Here is a 16408-nt window from a genome sequence, read left to right on the forward strand (position 1 = left end):
GGCTCGTGGCTGACTAGCTTATGATTGGTTAGCCTATGACTGGTTAGCCTGTGATTGGCTCGTGGCTGGTTAGCCTATGACTGGTCAGTCTGTGACTGGCTCGTGGCTGGTTAGTTTAGGATTGGATAGCCTGTGATTGGCCCGTGGCTGATTAGCTTATGATTGGTTAGCCTATGACTGGTTAGCCTATGATTGGTTCGTAGCTAGTTAGCTTACGATTGGTTAGCCTATGACTGGTTAGTCTGTGATTGGCTCGTGGTTGGTTAGCTTATGACTGGTTAGTCTGTGATTGGCACATGGCTGGTTAGCTTATGACTGGTTAGCCTATGACTGGTTAGTCTGTGACTGGCTCGTGGCTGGTTAGCTTACGATTGGTTAGCCTGTGATTGGATCATGGCTGGTTGGTTAGACTGGTCAGAGCATTGGCTGAACTAACTACCTAATTCAATCAACTGAAAAGGAGGGAGATTAAACAGATAAGGAGGAACGCTACAGAAAGAAAGTGCCAGATTAACAGCTACACATACACTTCACACTCCAAAAATATTAGATAAAACCAAGTGAAAATGAAAGTGAATGATGTGAATTGGGTTATTCCAACATGTTAGTAAAATCTGATTCTGCCTGTGCTAAGGTGACTCAAACAGCCACCCTAAGGGAGCCCAGTCACTACTGCAAAAAGAGAGAGGAAGAGACAGATATTTATAGTTGATAGTATTATTGTTGCTTGGCTAGTCAGGTTTCTACTGATGACCGCATTCAGGGAAGCCTGAATCGGAGCACGAGAATTAAAGAGGACACGAGGCACAGCGAGCGAAGGCAGGACGAGAAAGGAAGAGGAGGAGGAGGACAGCAGGACGAAGCTGGAGAGAAGGAGGGGTTCAGAAGAGAAATGCATCCACAGTGGCTTTGGCTCTTTTCTCGTGGAAACGCACCTCAGGTTAGAGACAGAGATGCTGATATGGACTGACAGGTATTGCGTAACGACCGCAGCAATCAGGGCCACCAAAAAACAGGGCAGTGGTGCACGGCAAGAGAAAACACCAAAAAAACATCCATCGTCATGAGAGCCAGGCTAGGGATGGTGTCATATATTCTTCCTGTATGCAGTGTAGCACAGCATTGAACTGTTATGATTAATAACCCATAAGCAATGGTATGGAGAATTTTGTGCCAAAAAAAGTGTCAAATAACAAAAACATCTAAATTGATTTTTTTTACCTTGTTAGTTCATGTTCCTGGTCATAATAAGCACAATTCATTACATCATTTAATTTAAAGGACAAAATTCTTGTTTTTCTGCAATCTTCCATCAAAATGTCATGACTTTTGTTCTGCCACTAAAATACTTCCTCATTTTTCCCATTATGTCATCATAATTATCTCCATGGGGAAAAAACTGAACCGCATTTTGAAAATTGCTCCTATGGTAAACAAAAATGGTTGAAATATATTTTTATAACTATATAAATATATAATATATAGGGTTCTTCAGATTGATGGAGAATGTGCTGTAGATAGTAGGTTAGTAGCCTCAAAAAGGGTTCCTCTATTATTCTGATGTCAAGCTATATATATGTGTACACACACACACACACACACACACCGATCAGGCATAACATTATGACTGTAGTCCATCTGTTTCTCTGCATACTTTGTTAGCCCCCTTTTGCCCTGTTCTTCAGTGGCCAGGACCCCCAAGGCAGGAGTGTCTAATAGAGTGGACAGTGAATAGACACTGCGTTTAAAAACTCCAGCAGCACTGCTGTGTCTGATCCACTTGTACCAGCACAACTCACACTAACACACCACCACCACGTCAGTGTTACTGCAGTGCTGAGAATGATCCACCACCCAAATAGTACCCGCTCTGTGAGGGTCCATGCGGGTCCTGGCCACTGAAGAACAGGGTAAAAGGGGGCTAACAAAGTATGCAGAGAAACAGATGGACTACAGTCTGTAACTGTAGAACTACAAAGTGCACCTATATAGTAAGTGGAGCTGATAAAATGGACAATGAGTGTAGAAACAAGGAGGTGGTCATGATGTTGTGCCTGATCGGTGTATTTATACACACACACACACATTTAGCAAGTGTTAGTTTGCGTGTAGTATATGTGAAGCATTATTTATAATTTGACACTTTAACGTCCTCGTAATTCAGAGGATCCAGTGACACTCAGGATGTGCAAAGGACCAAATGTATCGGGTTTGGAACCTTCCAGTTCACCACAGGACACAACTGAACTTCAACCTTTCCCAAGATCCGTAGCCAAAGCTTGTTTTTGGTTTCTGGTTATAGTATTTATGTCCTGATCGAGTGAAACAGTGAACTGCTGTTGTTTATTTAATGTTAATGGTTAAAAATACTAGCTGGTTGCTTGATGACATTTTAAAAAGCTGTGGTGAGCGCATTTTGACAGTCTCCCTCGACGCCTACAGAGTAGGCAGATAACCTGAAATTAGGGCCTGAGGTTAACTATGTTGATATAGTGACTGATTTTGTCTCTTCCTAAGGTGTAGATAACGAAGAGCTATGGAATTATAACAGCACAGAGGTTTATAAATAACTTTATAGCAAGAAAATAAGAAGGGTTTTGTATAATAAGCACAGCAACAGCTAGGCCTGTCACAAACATCACATAACTGCCTAATCACAATTATTTGAGAGGATCGCAGTTATTTAAGCTGACTGCAATCATTTCTACATGTGTTAGATTTCGCAGTGACAATAAGCAAAATGTGAATAGGGTCTGCTGGGTTTCGGCAAATAAATGTAAATAAAAGGCAGCAAAGGCGTTCACTGAGACACCATGGGGCTCAGGAAAACAAAGCAAGCTCTACCTTCTAACCTGGTGTTCTAACCTGTTTTCGGGGCACCACTGAGTAACGCTGGTTCACTTGTTAGCTGTGTTGCTAATTCTATTCTCATGATAGTTTCCTTCCCTTCTTCTTCGGCATGGAATGGAATGGAGCGGGGGCAGTGTTTAAAGCACTCACTTTCCAAGATCAATATTTTTGAGTTGTTATGGCACCCGACAACAGCACACGTCAGGCCCGAGCTCATATTTGAATCATGTACAGCATTTAAATGAGCACTGCGTTAAGTCTTCATTGTAATGTGTGGTTGGTGTAGTGTGGTGGGTGACACCTCTGCCTTCTACGCTGTAGACTGGAGTTCAATCTCTGACTGGGTAAGAACCCTACACTATACCAATAAGAGTCCTTGGGCAAGACTCCTAGCACTACCTTCGCCTGCCTGTGTAAAAATGATCAAATTGTAAGTCGCCCTGGAGCGTCTAGTGTAAATGTAATGTATTGTACTGCACTTATTGAAATGTATTATATTGCGCTGTGTTTAATTCTGTTTCTTTTGTCTGGGTATCAACATGGGCTTTTGTTTCTATCAGTATCTGAGCTCAGGAGCAGCTTTCTCTCTAAAAGGTGGACCACGGTCCGAGTCTGGACCCAGACGCTGTCCTATGCGGACCTGGACCTATGACCGATAAACTATTATTTTTAATTCTATTTAATATATATAATAGTAATAATATTTAATATTTAAATTACTTTTATTTATTTAATTTATTTATTTAATTTAATTATTTTTATATTTTTTATATTTATATTACTTCAATTAATTGAATTATTTTTATTTATTTAATTTCGATGTAGTTTTACTATTTTAATCGGCGTAGCTTTTCTAGCCTTTACAGTTTCGCTTTAGCACCTAGGGAGACTCACAGACCAATCGCATGCATTGTAAATATCACACGTGACTCTACCCAGCCAATCATATCTGTGTATTACGATGAGCACTGAGACTCGAGTGAGTGATGTACACACGGCGTGATCTAAAAAGAGAAAACCGACAACGAATGTTGCTGAAATATGACTGAATTGTACTTTATTTGATTTGACATTCAGTTGTTGACTGTACAAGATGTTGATATAACTACTTAACTTCAGTTTACAGTATATGGCACTAAATTATGATGCAAGTTAGACATTATGATGTTCTGGACCTTTGCTTGAGGAAATTCTCTCTAACTGGACCTTACTGAATTTTAATTAAAGACCCCTGCTCTAACCTATTGGTAACTAGCAAAGATATTTTCTCTAAATAGACAAAGCACTTTGTGTAAGTCGCTCTGGATGAGAGCGTCTGCTAAATGCTGTAAATGTAAATGTAGTGTACACAATATCCAATTTCATTTTTCTCACTACAAATTCTCTGGTTAGCGCTACTGGAATTCTAGCATGTTTGGAAACTGAAAAACAGAAAAACAGCAAACAAAAAGGCAGCCCCCATTGGGTTTTGAGTAAAATCGTTCATTTGTCCCATAGAGAAAACCTGCACAGACCAGGAGTTCCTTATATGGGCATGACGCCGACAACAGAAGGCCGCACAACTTCATAGGTCTCAGCACAAGCACAAAAACCTTCACAAATGCACAAAATCCTGTGTGTGATGTCATATCGATGGTTTAGGTCATGGGTTACAGGTCACCCCCCTCCCCCCAACCCCTCTCCTCTCTTCTCTTCTCCTTTCCAGCCTCCAGACAGCTGTAAACAGCTCATCTCTGAGCCAAGTGCACATCTGGAGGGTGTGAGAGTGGGTGGGTTGCTTTATTCCATCCCGTGGTGTTTCAGGATGACGTACAGGGCATTTCGAGAAGCATATGGTGGAGTTTGTGCCCCGGGGGGGTTTTCTTTACCAATCAGTGATACACTGCCTCTGGACCACTGAGTTCTAGAGCGCGAAGCATAAGAATTCACACCAAGCACTTAAACATGACTCAGACTTACAACACATCTCCCAGCTCAGGGAATGGGACTTAAAGTTTGGCAAGAAATCTAATTTACACCATTTTTCTTCTTATCCCAAATGCAGTCAATCGTTTTTATAGATAACAGACGCCATACAGCGTCACACAAGCAAGTCTATTACACACCACTCAACAATTCAACAGTGTAAAGCAAGGATGTAATGATTTGGCATCATGCTAATTGGCGGGGCATAACCTTTCATCACTTGTTAGATTCATTATCCTCATATCTCCAGTTCCAAACTGATGGCTGATTTATATGGTGAAGATGTACGTTAACCAGGGCTGGTGAGGAGGATAGACAGTTTACAATAATGGAGAAACTATGATAAAATATTCAGTATTAAGCCCTATTGGAGCTGGATTAGTTTTATCTGGGGAGGTGCTGTAATGTCCGTAGTTTTTATAAGTCTGCTAATTAATAATTCCAGAGTGAATTACCTTCTATAATTCTCTGATTTCGGAGCTCCCTCAGTAACAGTAGTCCTGATCAAAGCAACATCACAGTAATGTAATAACAAAACCAGATGACAGAAAATCTCACCGCCATTTTTCTCTTCTTTTTTGGCGATCTGATGGGGTGAGAGAGGGGTATCGATATCACCGCACACACTGGCACTTTATTACAATACTGGTATCAGCAGTAAAGAAATGATCACCAACAAAAAAGCACCATAAAGCAACTTCTGAAGTATATATGCGCACCAGTGAAGCAACACGTCAGCAGTGCGGGATTAGTTCACGTTTGAGAAAAGCAGTAGAAAAAACGCTCTTAAAATCTGTAATGCTAGTATTTTGAGGAAGGAAACAGTAGTGGGCGATATACGAGTTGAGATTCTTCCTATGCTGTGAGTCTCAACTAAGTGCAGATAACACAAAGTAGAAACAGTGCAAAACATACTAATGTTAGACCCTTTAGCTGCAGGGTTGAGTCAGGTTTCTGAGTTAATGTCAGTCCAGGTTGTTACTGAGGGAGCAAACAAAAGAGAGACGTATGGAAGGAACCGGCGCTCTCATGGGTTAGGGTTATTTATATTTATATATATATATATATATATATATCCCTAACCCATGAGATATATATATATATATATATATGTAGTCCATCTGTTTCTCTGCATACTTTGTTAGCCCCCTTTCACCCTGTTCTTCAGTGGTCAGGACCCCCATGGACCCTCACAGAGCAGGTACTATTTGGGTGGTGGATCATTCTCAGCACTGCAGTAACACTGACTTGGTGGTGGTGTGTTAGTGTGTGTTGCGCCGGTCTAAGTGGATCAGACACAGCAGTGCTGCTGGAGTTTTTAAACACATCAGTGTCGCTGCTGGACTGATAACAGTCCACTAACCAAAAATATCCAGCCAGTGTCATCCTGGAACCTCAAACTCGTCAACACACTGAAAATGTGAGAAAAAAACTTTAACTGAAATAAATCTAGCCTAAGAAAACAAAAAAACCCTCATCAAAATATAACATGTATGTATCAACACCGACATCTGCAGCGACAATTCCTAGATCGGCACATCCCTAATGAACATGAAACATCCCAACTAGCTACAATTCAAGGCCCTATTTAATATGACTGATAATCACAGAGCCAACCAGACACAAACCCACTCTCTCTGTCTCTCTCTGCACCTCTCTCTCTCTCTCTCTCTCACTGTCTCACCTACACAGACAGATGGTGGGAATATGATTCTGATGGCAGGTGACTGCAACACTAAAACACAACAGAAGTACGGCAAGAATGAAATTGTATGCACAAGCGAGAGAACAAATGTTCCAAATGAGAGCAATGAGAAACAGCCTAGAACCGTAAGACCATTTAACATGTAACTAATAGATTAATGTACACACATATACATATACATACACATACACACACATACACACACATACATTCACCATAGAAAATGAGTACAGACCCATCTGTTTGGGGATTTTGGATGAAATGCTATACGTGGGTTTGGCTCAGGGGTGTGACAATACAACATATCATATTGCATTATATTATACTGTAATGCATCGGACTGTATCACACTGTACTGCAGTTAGCATGTAATACTGCACTTTTATAATACTAAATGTTCTAACAAGCTCGAATGGAAACATCAACCTATTCATGTAAGACACATTTACTGGCTTTTCTTACTTCTGCAGTATCGAAAAATGCACTGAATTTCACCAGAGTATGGGTCAGTCTAACAAAACCACCTCAAAGCATTTGAGTGTCATAAGCATCATGTAAACACTACTCGTATCATTTGGTAGATGAATTTTAGCACTTTATGGTACAGCAAAAAGTTAATTTGGTAATTTGTTATTAAAGTTTTTGCCTTTATTAACCATAAATCTCATTACTGCAATATAAAATGTTAAAACATGTAACAAAAAATGTCTGGCAATGTATTACAGTAGTGAGATGATATAAATTAAACCTTACTGTGTTATGATAATGAGAATTTGATCACTTACATTGGAAAATGTTGCTAAAAATCCACTTAGAGCTGCACTATGAAAGATTTTTTTGGTTAAAACTGAAAGAAGTATCATTGCTGAGTCAGGAGGATAAAAACAGGCTAAAATATGATGAGCGTGTGCTCTGTGAGTCACCCTGTAAAGCCTGAAATAGTCATTTAACAGTCAGAGGCGTCGAGTCGGGAGTTTCACACCACATCGTACGTCTTTACATATTAATGTCAAATACACAGACTTAAAAAGAAGGTCCAGCTCGATGTTTAGGTCTCAAAATCAACATTATGCTGATGAAGATCTGATGACAGTAGTAGATAATTCACTCACATCCTCTGAAGACACTCCTTCACCAAGTTTAGACTGAGTTCTCTCTGAATTCTCTTTCAATCATCAGATTCATCCGCTCAGGGAAGGAGCCCGAAACACAACCCATGATACAAAATGTTCTTCTGCATATTGCATGCAGTTACACATCTCCACCAGAGAGGGCTCCAATTCCCCAAAACTTACATAGCACGCCTTTAATATCAATTTGATAATGTAGGTTTATGTTTAATCATTCAACCAGGCATCATTGCTTGTATACTCAAAAAAAACAAAACATTAAGTTTAATTCATTTGAATTTTTTCAAGTTGGTTCCCTCATATTTGTTAAAATAACCTGTATCATATCAAAGCAAATGATAAACGGTGTGAATCGTTTATGGCCTATATTTCAACCAGATGTTGCAAAAGTACTAATATAGTGGGTTAACAGCCTTAAAACTTAAGACCGTTCCAAATGTAAAAAAAAACACAAAGTATTTCTAAACATTCAGCACGGAAAAGTCAGATTCAAAACAGACGACCGAGACAACCGAGCATTCAGCTGCCGCAGAAAGAGAATTACAGTAATCCAACTTCTGTTTGACCACATTCATCCCCAACTAATCCTATAAAACTTGATTTGTTTCCCCTCGTGTCAGACAACTTGGGAACAGGCCGATGCTTCCCAAACTGTGGTGAGCACAGTCAGAATGAGTTACCCCAACGGACCCCCACAGCAGGGCAACAGTGGGTGTCTAAAGCGCTGAGCAGACACATAAATCCAAGTCATCTACATTTAGCATCAAAACAGTCTGAGAAGCTAAAAAATGCAAGAAAGAAAGTGATGTGGGTTAATCCAGCCCTTATTACCATTCAAAGAACAGACCATCTGAAATAAAAAGGTCTAACACAGTATGTATTAATATTTCGCTGTTGTCAGAAGAAAACCTCGTATCTCCCAAATGGTAACTTTACAGGAGAAGGAAAAAACCTACTGTACTTTTAATGTAAGTCAATGGAACCAGACTTTTTTACAAGTCATTTTGGGTCATTTATTGTGGTCCATTCTTCATGAAATTTACAAACAATGTAAAGGGCAGCAGGTATTTTCAAATTATGTCAAAAACTGAAAAACAAAAATGGAGATACGAGGTTTTCTTCTGACAACAGTGGTATTTTTTATTTTAATCATTCTTAAAGCCTTTAATATAATCTTGGGAATAAGCACAGAGAATACTAAGGGAAATCAACCACTTCCTAACAACCCATTCAGTGTAATATGTATCAAATTGTACACAATTACTGTATAGACTCAGGCCATACCGCACATTTAAAGGGGAACTGTATTGATTTTTCACATTATCTGTACAATTCATATGCTGAGATGTAAATAAATAAATAAAACATGCTCAGAGTGGTTTAATGTAAAATGCTCCATTTTAGAAAAACGTACAGTCAGAATCGTTCACAGTGGTGGTGATAGGAACCAGACGTCCGAAACCTCTACAAGTTCACTCCCAGAAAATTATTACATGGAATGGATATGAATATGGATGTGATACCTGAAAACACTGTTTTCAATCATTAATACTTTGATTGTTTTTGTTCTTAAGATCTATTCATGGCAGAAAAGTACATGCAGGGTGCTGTAAGGCAAAAAATCGTAACCATAGAAACGAATACACCCCTATTTTACCATCATCAACATCCATATAAAGCTCAGAAGACTTGTGTAGGTTCACCGGTGGTTTTGGATAGTGAATAAAATGGCTATATTTGTGTTGTAGTCACGATGACCCCTGGTTCCTATCACCACCACTGTAAAGACAACTGAGTGAGTAATGAACCCTTTCATGTCCCTCTGAATGCCTTAGTTTACATCCTAATGACTCAATTATGGAATGAAATTTTGGAGAAAAAAACACAACAGGATGGCATTAAACACAAAACAAGGTATTGAAACTACACTCACAAACATAGGTTAGCTGAGTAAGTGTGAGAGTATTATTATTTGTGAATGAACATCAGAATGTAAGCTATAATCATCAAAAATACTGTGAACGTAACTGCTGCAGAAGTGGATGGTAACTCATTTAAAAATATCTCTGGCCAAAATGCTGCAAGTCAGCACCTCATTTTATAAGCAGGGAAGAGCAGCATGCTCACTTACTGGACAAGCAAACACTCAGCACAGTAGAGAGCAGAAAGCCTGGCTATTTTAAAGGGGAACTCCACCAATTTTTCCAATTTTCTCCATAATTAAATGTTTAAGATGTAAACAAAGTCATTCAGAGTGGTTTGGTGTGAAAAGCCCCATTCTAGAGAAAATTACAGAGTCAGAATTGTTCACAGTGGTGGTGATAGGAACCAGACGTCCACCTCTAAAAGCTCCCTCACAGAAAGTTACTACATGAAATGGTTATGAATTCACTGTCTGATGTCTGAGACACTGTTTTATGATAGTTTAGTGATAAAATTTTGGTCTAAAACATATTTTAATCCATTCACGGTTGAGGGCTACAAGAAAGGCGTTCTAAGGCAAAATAGTCCCATAAGAAATTATTTTTTCAGATTAATCCACTGTTTTACCATCATCAACATTCCATATATAAACTCAGAAGACTCGTGTAGGTTCACTGGTGTTTCTGGACAGTGAATAAAATGGCTATATTTGTGCGGCAGACATTCTGGTTCCTATCACCACCACTGTAAAGACATCTGAGTCAGGAAGTTTTTCCACAATGAACCATTTCACATCAAACCACTCGGAATGACTGTTTACAGCTCAAGGACTGAATTATTCAGAAATTTGGAAAAATTGGTGGAATTCCCCTTTAATGTCCATATAAACAAGACCGATAAAAAAAAAACAATGCAGTGCCATTTGTACGATTTGTAGCCACGTTGCTGGTTGACTAGAACACAGAACATAGAACACAGAACATAGAACACAGAACACAGCACTCCCATATCGCCTTGACCACATGCACAACATGCACACACAGCATAAACCAGCAGCAGCCAGTAGATTATCTATCCCTCTATCCCACCACCACCACCACCACCACCACACTCTCTCCAGACCCCCGACTGTCTGGGGCAGCAGCCCAAGGCTCACGCTCACAGTAACCCGGGCTGAGAGTAACCCAGGCCGGGCTCTCTCCACGCGGGTCACTCCCCAGAAAAAAAGAGAACTCACCTCTAAAAACGGAGCGAGTGAAACGGTATTCAGTCCCGTCTTCTCCCCGCACGGTCCCTCCTTCCCTCTCTCTATCGCTCTCTATCCCTCTCTATTTCTGTCTACCTCTCTCTCTCTCTCTCTGCACTGCCCGTCTCTCTCTCATTTACTTCCAACTTGCCTGCCTCTCGCTATTGTGTGACACAGGCACACACACACGCGCACACACACAAACCCTGCTGCATCGCGCCCCGCCCACTCCGCGCTCCGCCCCGCCCCCTCCGCACACCGCTAGTGGTCGCCTCCAAATTCGGTCCGGCAGCGTCAGGCCCCGTTCTGTCTTTTTCCCCCACCCGTATTCCGCCGGGACCCGCCCTCACGCGCCCCGATTGGCCAGTTTCGGTTCAGAAAGTCCCTCGATGATTGGACAGTTGGGGCGTCGTTCGCGTCACCATGACAACCACAGAACGCAGTGGCGCTCACAAAGGCCGTATCTCAAATGAAAAACGAGTGGAGTGAAAAGTGAAGAAGTGCACTAAAGCTGGTTCTTCAAGGGTTCTTTAGTAAAGGGAATGGTTCTGTTTAGAACCATAAGTTCTATGTAGAACCATTTTACCCTTGAATGGTTCTTTGTATGGTGAAATAATGCTTCAGATTGATGGAGAATGTGTTGTATATGGTTCTTCAAGGGTTCTTCAGTAAAGGGAATGGTCCTGTTTAGAACCATAAGTTCTATATAGAACCATTTTAACCTTAAATGGTTCTTTGCATGGTGAAATCATGCTTCAGATTGATGGAGAATGTGTTGTATATGGTTCTATATACACTCTTTTAAAAGATGGTTCTTCAAGCATTCTTTAGTAAACAGAATGATTCTATCTAGAACCACAAGTTCTATATATAGAACCATTTCAGCCTTAAATAGTTCTTTGCATAGTGAAAAGGTTCTTCACATTGATGGTGTGTTGTACATGGTTCTACGGTATATAGAACCTTTTGGAAAATGGTTCTGTGTAGCACCGAAAAGGGTTCCGCTATTATTACGATGTCAAGCCTGTCACAGTACAAGAACCCTTTTGGTGCTATATAGAACTACTTTCAAAAAGGTTCTATACAGAACCATATATAGCACAATCACTATGCAAAGATTTTCATGCAGTTAAGCATGAAATGGTTCTTTAAATGTCACCTTTACTACAGAACCCTTTAAGAACCATTTTTTAAAAGTGTTGGATGCTGCAAGGATTGTCTTTATTGTTCTTCTTACATGATGTCTAGTTATAACCAGAGATTATTTTTGGACACTATTTGTTACTATGGCAACCAAAACAAATTCCATCTTGTTCTTGTTGTCATATTCTATATCTATATATCTACACAACATTAATCTGAAGAACCATTTCACCATGCAAAGAATCATTTAAGCATCCAAGTGTTCATGGTTCTATATAGAAAAACCATTTTGAAAATGGTTCTATGTAGCACCAAAAAACGTTCTTCTAATGTGTACAAGCTTAACTTTGTAACAATAGCAGAACCCTTTTTGTTGCTACATAGAACCATTTTCAAAAAGGTGCTATATTATATTATATATATATATATATATATATATATATATATAATTAAATATCTTATATAAAAATGTCTCAGAATGTGTTGAGAGCTTCACAGGGCAGCTCTAATCACAGTATTGTGTTCTCTGAATTTTTTTATGATACTTTTATTGCACTTGTGATGTTATTTGTGGTTTCTGTCTAACTTGAAATGGCTGACTCTGCTTTGCTGTAATGCATTTCCCTTTAATAAATTGGGGAGGTGCTCAAATGGCTCCCTGCTCCCTACATAGTGCACTATGTGAGTTCTGATATTTTGGCTTGTACACCTAAACAGCGCGCTGTATGTCCAGTAGGGAACTGTGCACATGTTGCTGAAGCCCAAATGGCTCGTTGTCACACAGTTCGGGGTTAATTTTAAGACCTACGTAGCGCACTACAGTGGGCATAGGGAGCCATTTGGGACAAAGCCAGAAACAAGTAAAGCTTTAGCACAGCGAGTTATATTTACATTAAACTCAACACATTCAGGGAGTTTTATATTCATTGTTATATTCATATTTATTGTGTTAATTGACTGTAAATATTGCACACGATCCCTCAAAAGTCAGTTATTATCATCATTAGTTTTCGCTACTTCACTGTCCTATCGGCGTATAAACTACCAGCCAATCACTGCGCAAGAGGCGGGCTTTGCCCGAATACGGGTGGGCTGTTGCCGTCTGTCTGGCACGTTGGCCCGGCATGGGCGGGGCTTTAATTCAATATTCATGAGTCTCTCTCCCGGCCTGGCAAAAAAGCTGACCAGCGATGACGTAATCGAGGCTTCGTCACTATCTACACCACTTCCTGGAAGTAGTCCTATTTAATATTACCCGGTAATCCCGGATATTATACTTTTAATTGGCCTTTTTTTGTGAACGTGTTTATTTATTAAACTGTGAGATAAACATCTTAATAATAAACCATAACCAGATATTAGTGCTGCACAGGACAGACATAAACACAGAACACAAGATCACTGCTAACATACATCCAAAAAGATGGTTCTTTAAGGGTCCTTTAGTTAAGAGAATAGTTCTATCTAGAACCTGAGTCCTATATAGAAACATCTGTATGCTTAAATGGTTCTCTGCATGGTGAAATAGTACTTTCAGATAGAAGTTGTATATGGTTCTATACAGAACCTTTGGGAAAATGGTTCTATATAGCACCAAAAGGGGTTCTTCTATTTTGTATAAGCTTGACATTGTAACAATACCAGAACCCTTTTTTGGTGTGACATAGAACCATAGACAACATCAATCTGAAGAACCATTTCACCATGCAAGGAATCATTTAAGCATGCAAATGTGTTTTTTTTTAGTGTTCATGGTTCTGTACAGAGCCTTTTTGAAAATGGTTCTATATAGCACTGAAAAAAGGTTCTACTGTGTACAAGCTTGACATCGAAACAATAGCAGAACGCTTTATGGTGCTATATAGAACCATTTTCAAAATAGGCGCTATATAAGAACCATGTACAACATCAGTCTGAAGAACCATTTCACCATGCAAAGAACCATTTACGCATGCAAATGGTTCTTTGAGTGTTCATGGTTCTATATAGAACCTTTTTGAAAATTCTGTTTAGCACCAAAAAGGGTTCTTCTTTTGTGTATAAGCTTGACATCGTAACAATACCAGAACCCTTTTTTGGTGCGACATAGAACCATAGACAACATCAATCTGAAGAACCATTTCACCATGCAAGGAACCATTTACGCACACAAATGGTTCTTTGAGTGTTCATGGTTCTATATAGAACCTTTTTGAAAATGGTTCTGTTTAGCACCATAAGCTTGACATGGTAACAATACCAGAACCATTTTGGTGCAACATAGAACCATAGACAACACCAATCTGAAGAACCATTCCACCATGCAAAGAACCATTTACGCATGCAAAATGTTCTTTGAGTGTTCATGGTTCTATATAGAACCTTTTTTAAAAAACTTCTCTATAGCACCAAATGGGGTTCTTCTATTGTGTACAAGCTTTACATCGTAACAATACCAAAACCCATTTTTTGTTGCTATATAGAACCATTTTCAACAAGGTTCTATATACAACCATATAAAACATCAATCTGAAGAAATATTTCACCATGCAAAGAGCCATTTAAGCATGTAAATGGTTCTTTGAGCTCTCATGGTTCTATATAGAACCATTGTCTCTACTAAAGTACCCTTCTGTTTTAAGAGTGTGGTTAATATATTAGTATATAGATATTAAAAGCACGTTGGTGAGGCCTCATTTATTTCCAGCAGAAAATATTTTAATCTTATTAATGAACAATTTGGGTAAAAACTATTGCTGGTTAACATCAGGTATTATTTGCTGGACCACATGAACACCTTGATTCATCAAAACACCCACAGAAAGTTACCACAGCACACAGTAAATAGATGAATGATTCACTGGAGGTCTGGTTTGCATACTGGATATCAGTATCGTAAGGGTCAGTATCACGATAACGAACCTGATATATCGTTCAGCCCTGCAGGACATTCGCCCTTCAGAAAACAAAATGCAGTAAATAATGTTAATCAGAGTGGACACTGTGCGGGGTAAACGTTACTCTTTCCATTGTTGGTGGTGGATGTAATGCTGCAATGCTGAACTGATTGATTTCTCTTGAGATTAACAGCTTGCTGAGCGAGCTGGACTCAGACAGCCACACCTGCCTATTAACTGGAAAAACACAGAGGCCTATTAGTCAGTGTTTTGGCGACACCCCGAGGACAACGGAGGTATTGCACGGTCCTTTAAGGGTTCAGTGAAGGGAATGATTCCATTTAGAATTATGAGGTCTGCATAGATTTATATAGAACCATTTCATGCTTAAAACGATCCAAAACCACCAGTGGACATACATTTGTCTTCTAAGTTTTTACATGGAATGTTGATGATGGTAAAACAGTGGAAAATCTGAAAAATATTTTCTTTGTATTGCCTCACAACGGCCTACAGGTAACTCTCCATCGCCATCACAAGCTTTTAAAAGACATTTCAGGCCAGAATCTTCTTTAAAATATCATAAAACTGTCTCAGACATCTAAGAGCATATTCACAACTACTTCATGTAATAACTTTCTGTGAGGGGGCTTTTAGAGGCAATGAACTCTTCAGACGTCTGGTTCCTATCACCACCACTGTGAACAATTCTGACTTAAGTTTCTCTAAAACGGAGCATTTCAAATCAAACCACTCTGAATGACTGTTTTTAAACTGTCGAATTAGGTAGAATTTTGTTTGAAAATTCGGTGGAATTCCCCTTTTAGAGCCTAAATAGACTGAATAATGGGGCTGTGGTTCTACTTGACTGAAGACAAAATTGTATTTGCTGCTTAAAAGCACGAACACGACGTCTAAGACGTTACTTACACCTGTTATTCAGTTCTAGCTTTAACAAAAACCGAAATATCTTAAATGTTCAGCGTCTCAACTGAAATGTTTAGGAGGGGAAACCGTGTCGACTGTTAGCCAGCTAAGTGGCTAACATCGATAAACACTAGTCGGGTTTGTATGGTAAATGTTTCTTCAAACACAAAAACACGATTATATTGAGTCTGATTTGTATAAACCTCCTATATATCTGGATTATTTGTTATATCCGGCAGCCATTTCAGAGATTAATGCTCCACACAGCATTTTCGACTAAAAGGCAAAGTTGTTGGAAGTTTTTCCACCCGTATTCGGACAAGTCCCGCCTCCTGCGCTGTGATTGGCTATGAGTTGACCATGACTCAAGAGTACTGACCGAAAAAAATTGTTTATATTTTGTTTATTGTTGTTGTTTTTTTTAAATATATATTATTTTATATTTACAGGACACCCAATCAGAGAACAGAGATCATTTACATATCTTATTCTTAAGGGGACAGTAACAAAAGCTGTTTGTTTAATTTATTGGGACGAAGCGAGGATGGAAAACGGTCATGTAAAAAATAAATTATGACTATTTTTGGCACAAAAACCAACACAAACCTCGTTAGTGGACCTCAGAGGGGAAAGATACGAGATA

At 39.3% G+C, this 16408-nt stretch overlaps 1 protein-coding gene across 1 annotated transcript in view; it reads right to left on the reverse strand.

Annotated features, from left to right (window-relative positions):
• The window catches only part of pak1 (p21 protein (Cdc42/Rac)-activated kinase 1), a 104939-nt gene extending 93915 nt beyond the window's left edge, over positions 1–11024 (reverse strand). The window contains exon 1 of the mRNA XM_036584927.1: positions 10811–11024. The gene's annotated coding sequence lies outside the window, so the exon portion shown is untranslated. The remainder of the gene's footprint in view (positions 1–10810) is intronic.
• Positions 11025–16408: the final 5384 nt, after the last annotated feature.

This window comes from Colossoma macropomum, unplaced genomic scaffold (assembly GCF_904425465.1).
Source record: "Colossoma macropomum unplaced genomic scaffold, Colossoma_macropomum, whole genome shotgun sequence".
Classification (NCBI taxonomy): Eukaryota; Metazoa; Chordata; class Actinopteri; order Characiformes; family Serrasalmidae; genus Colossoma; species Colossoma macropomum.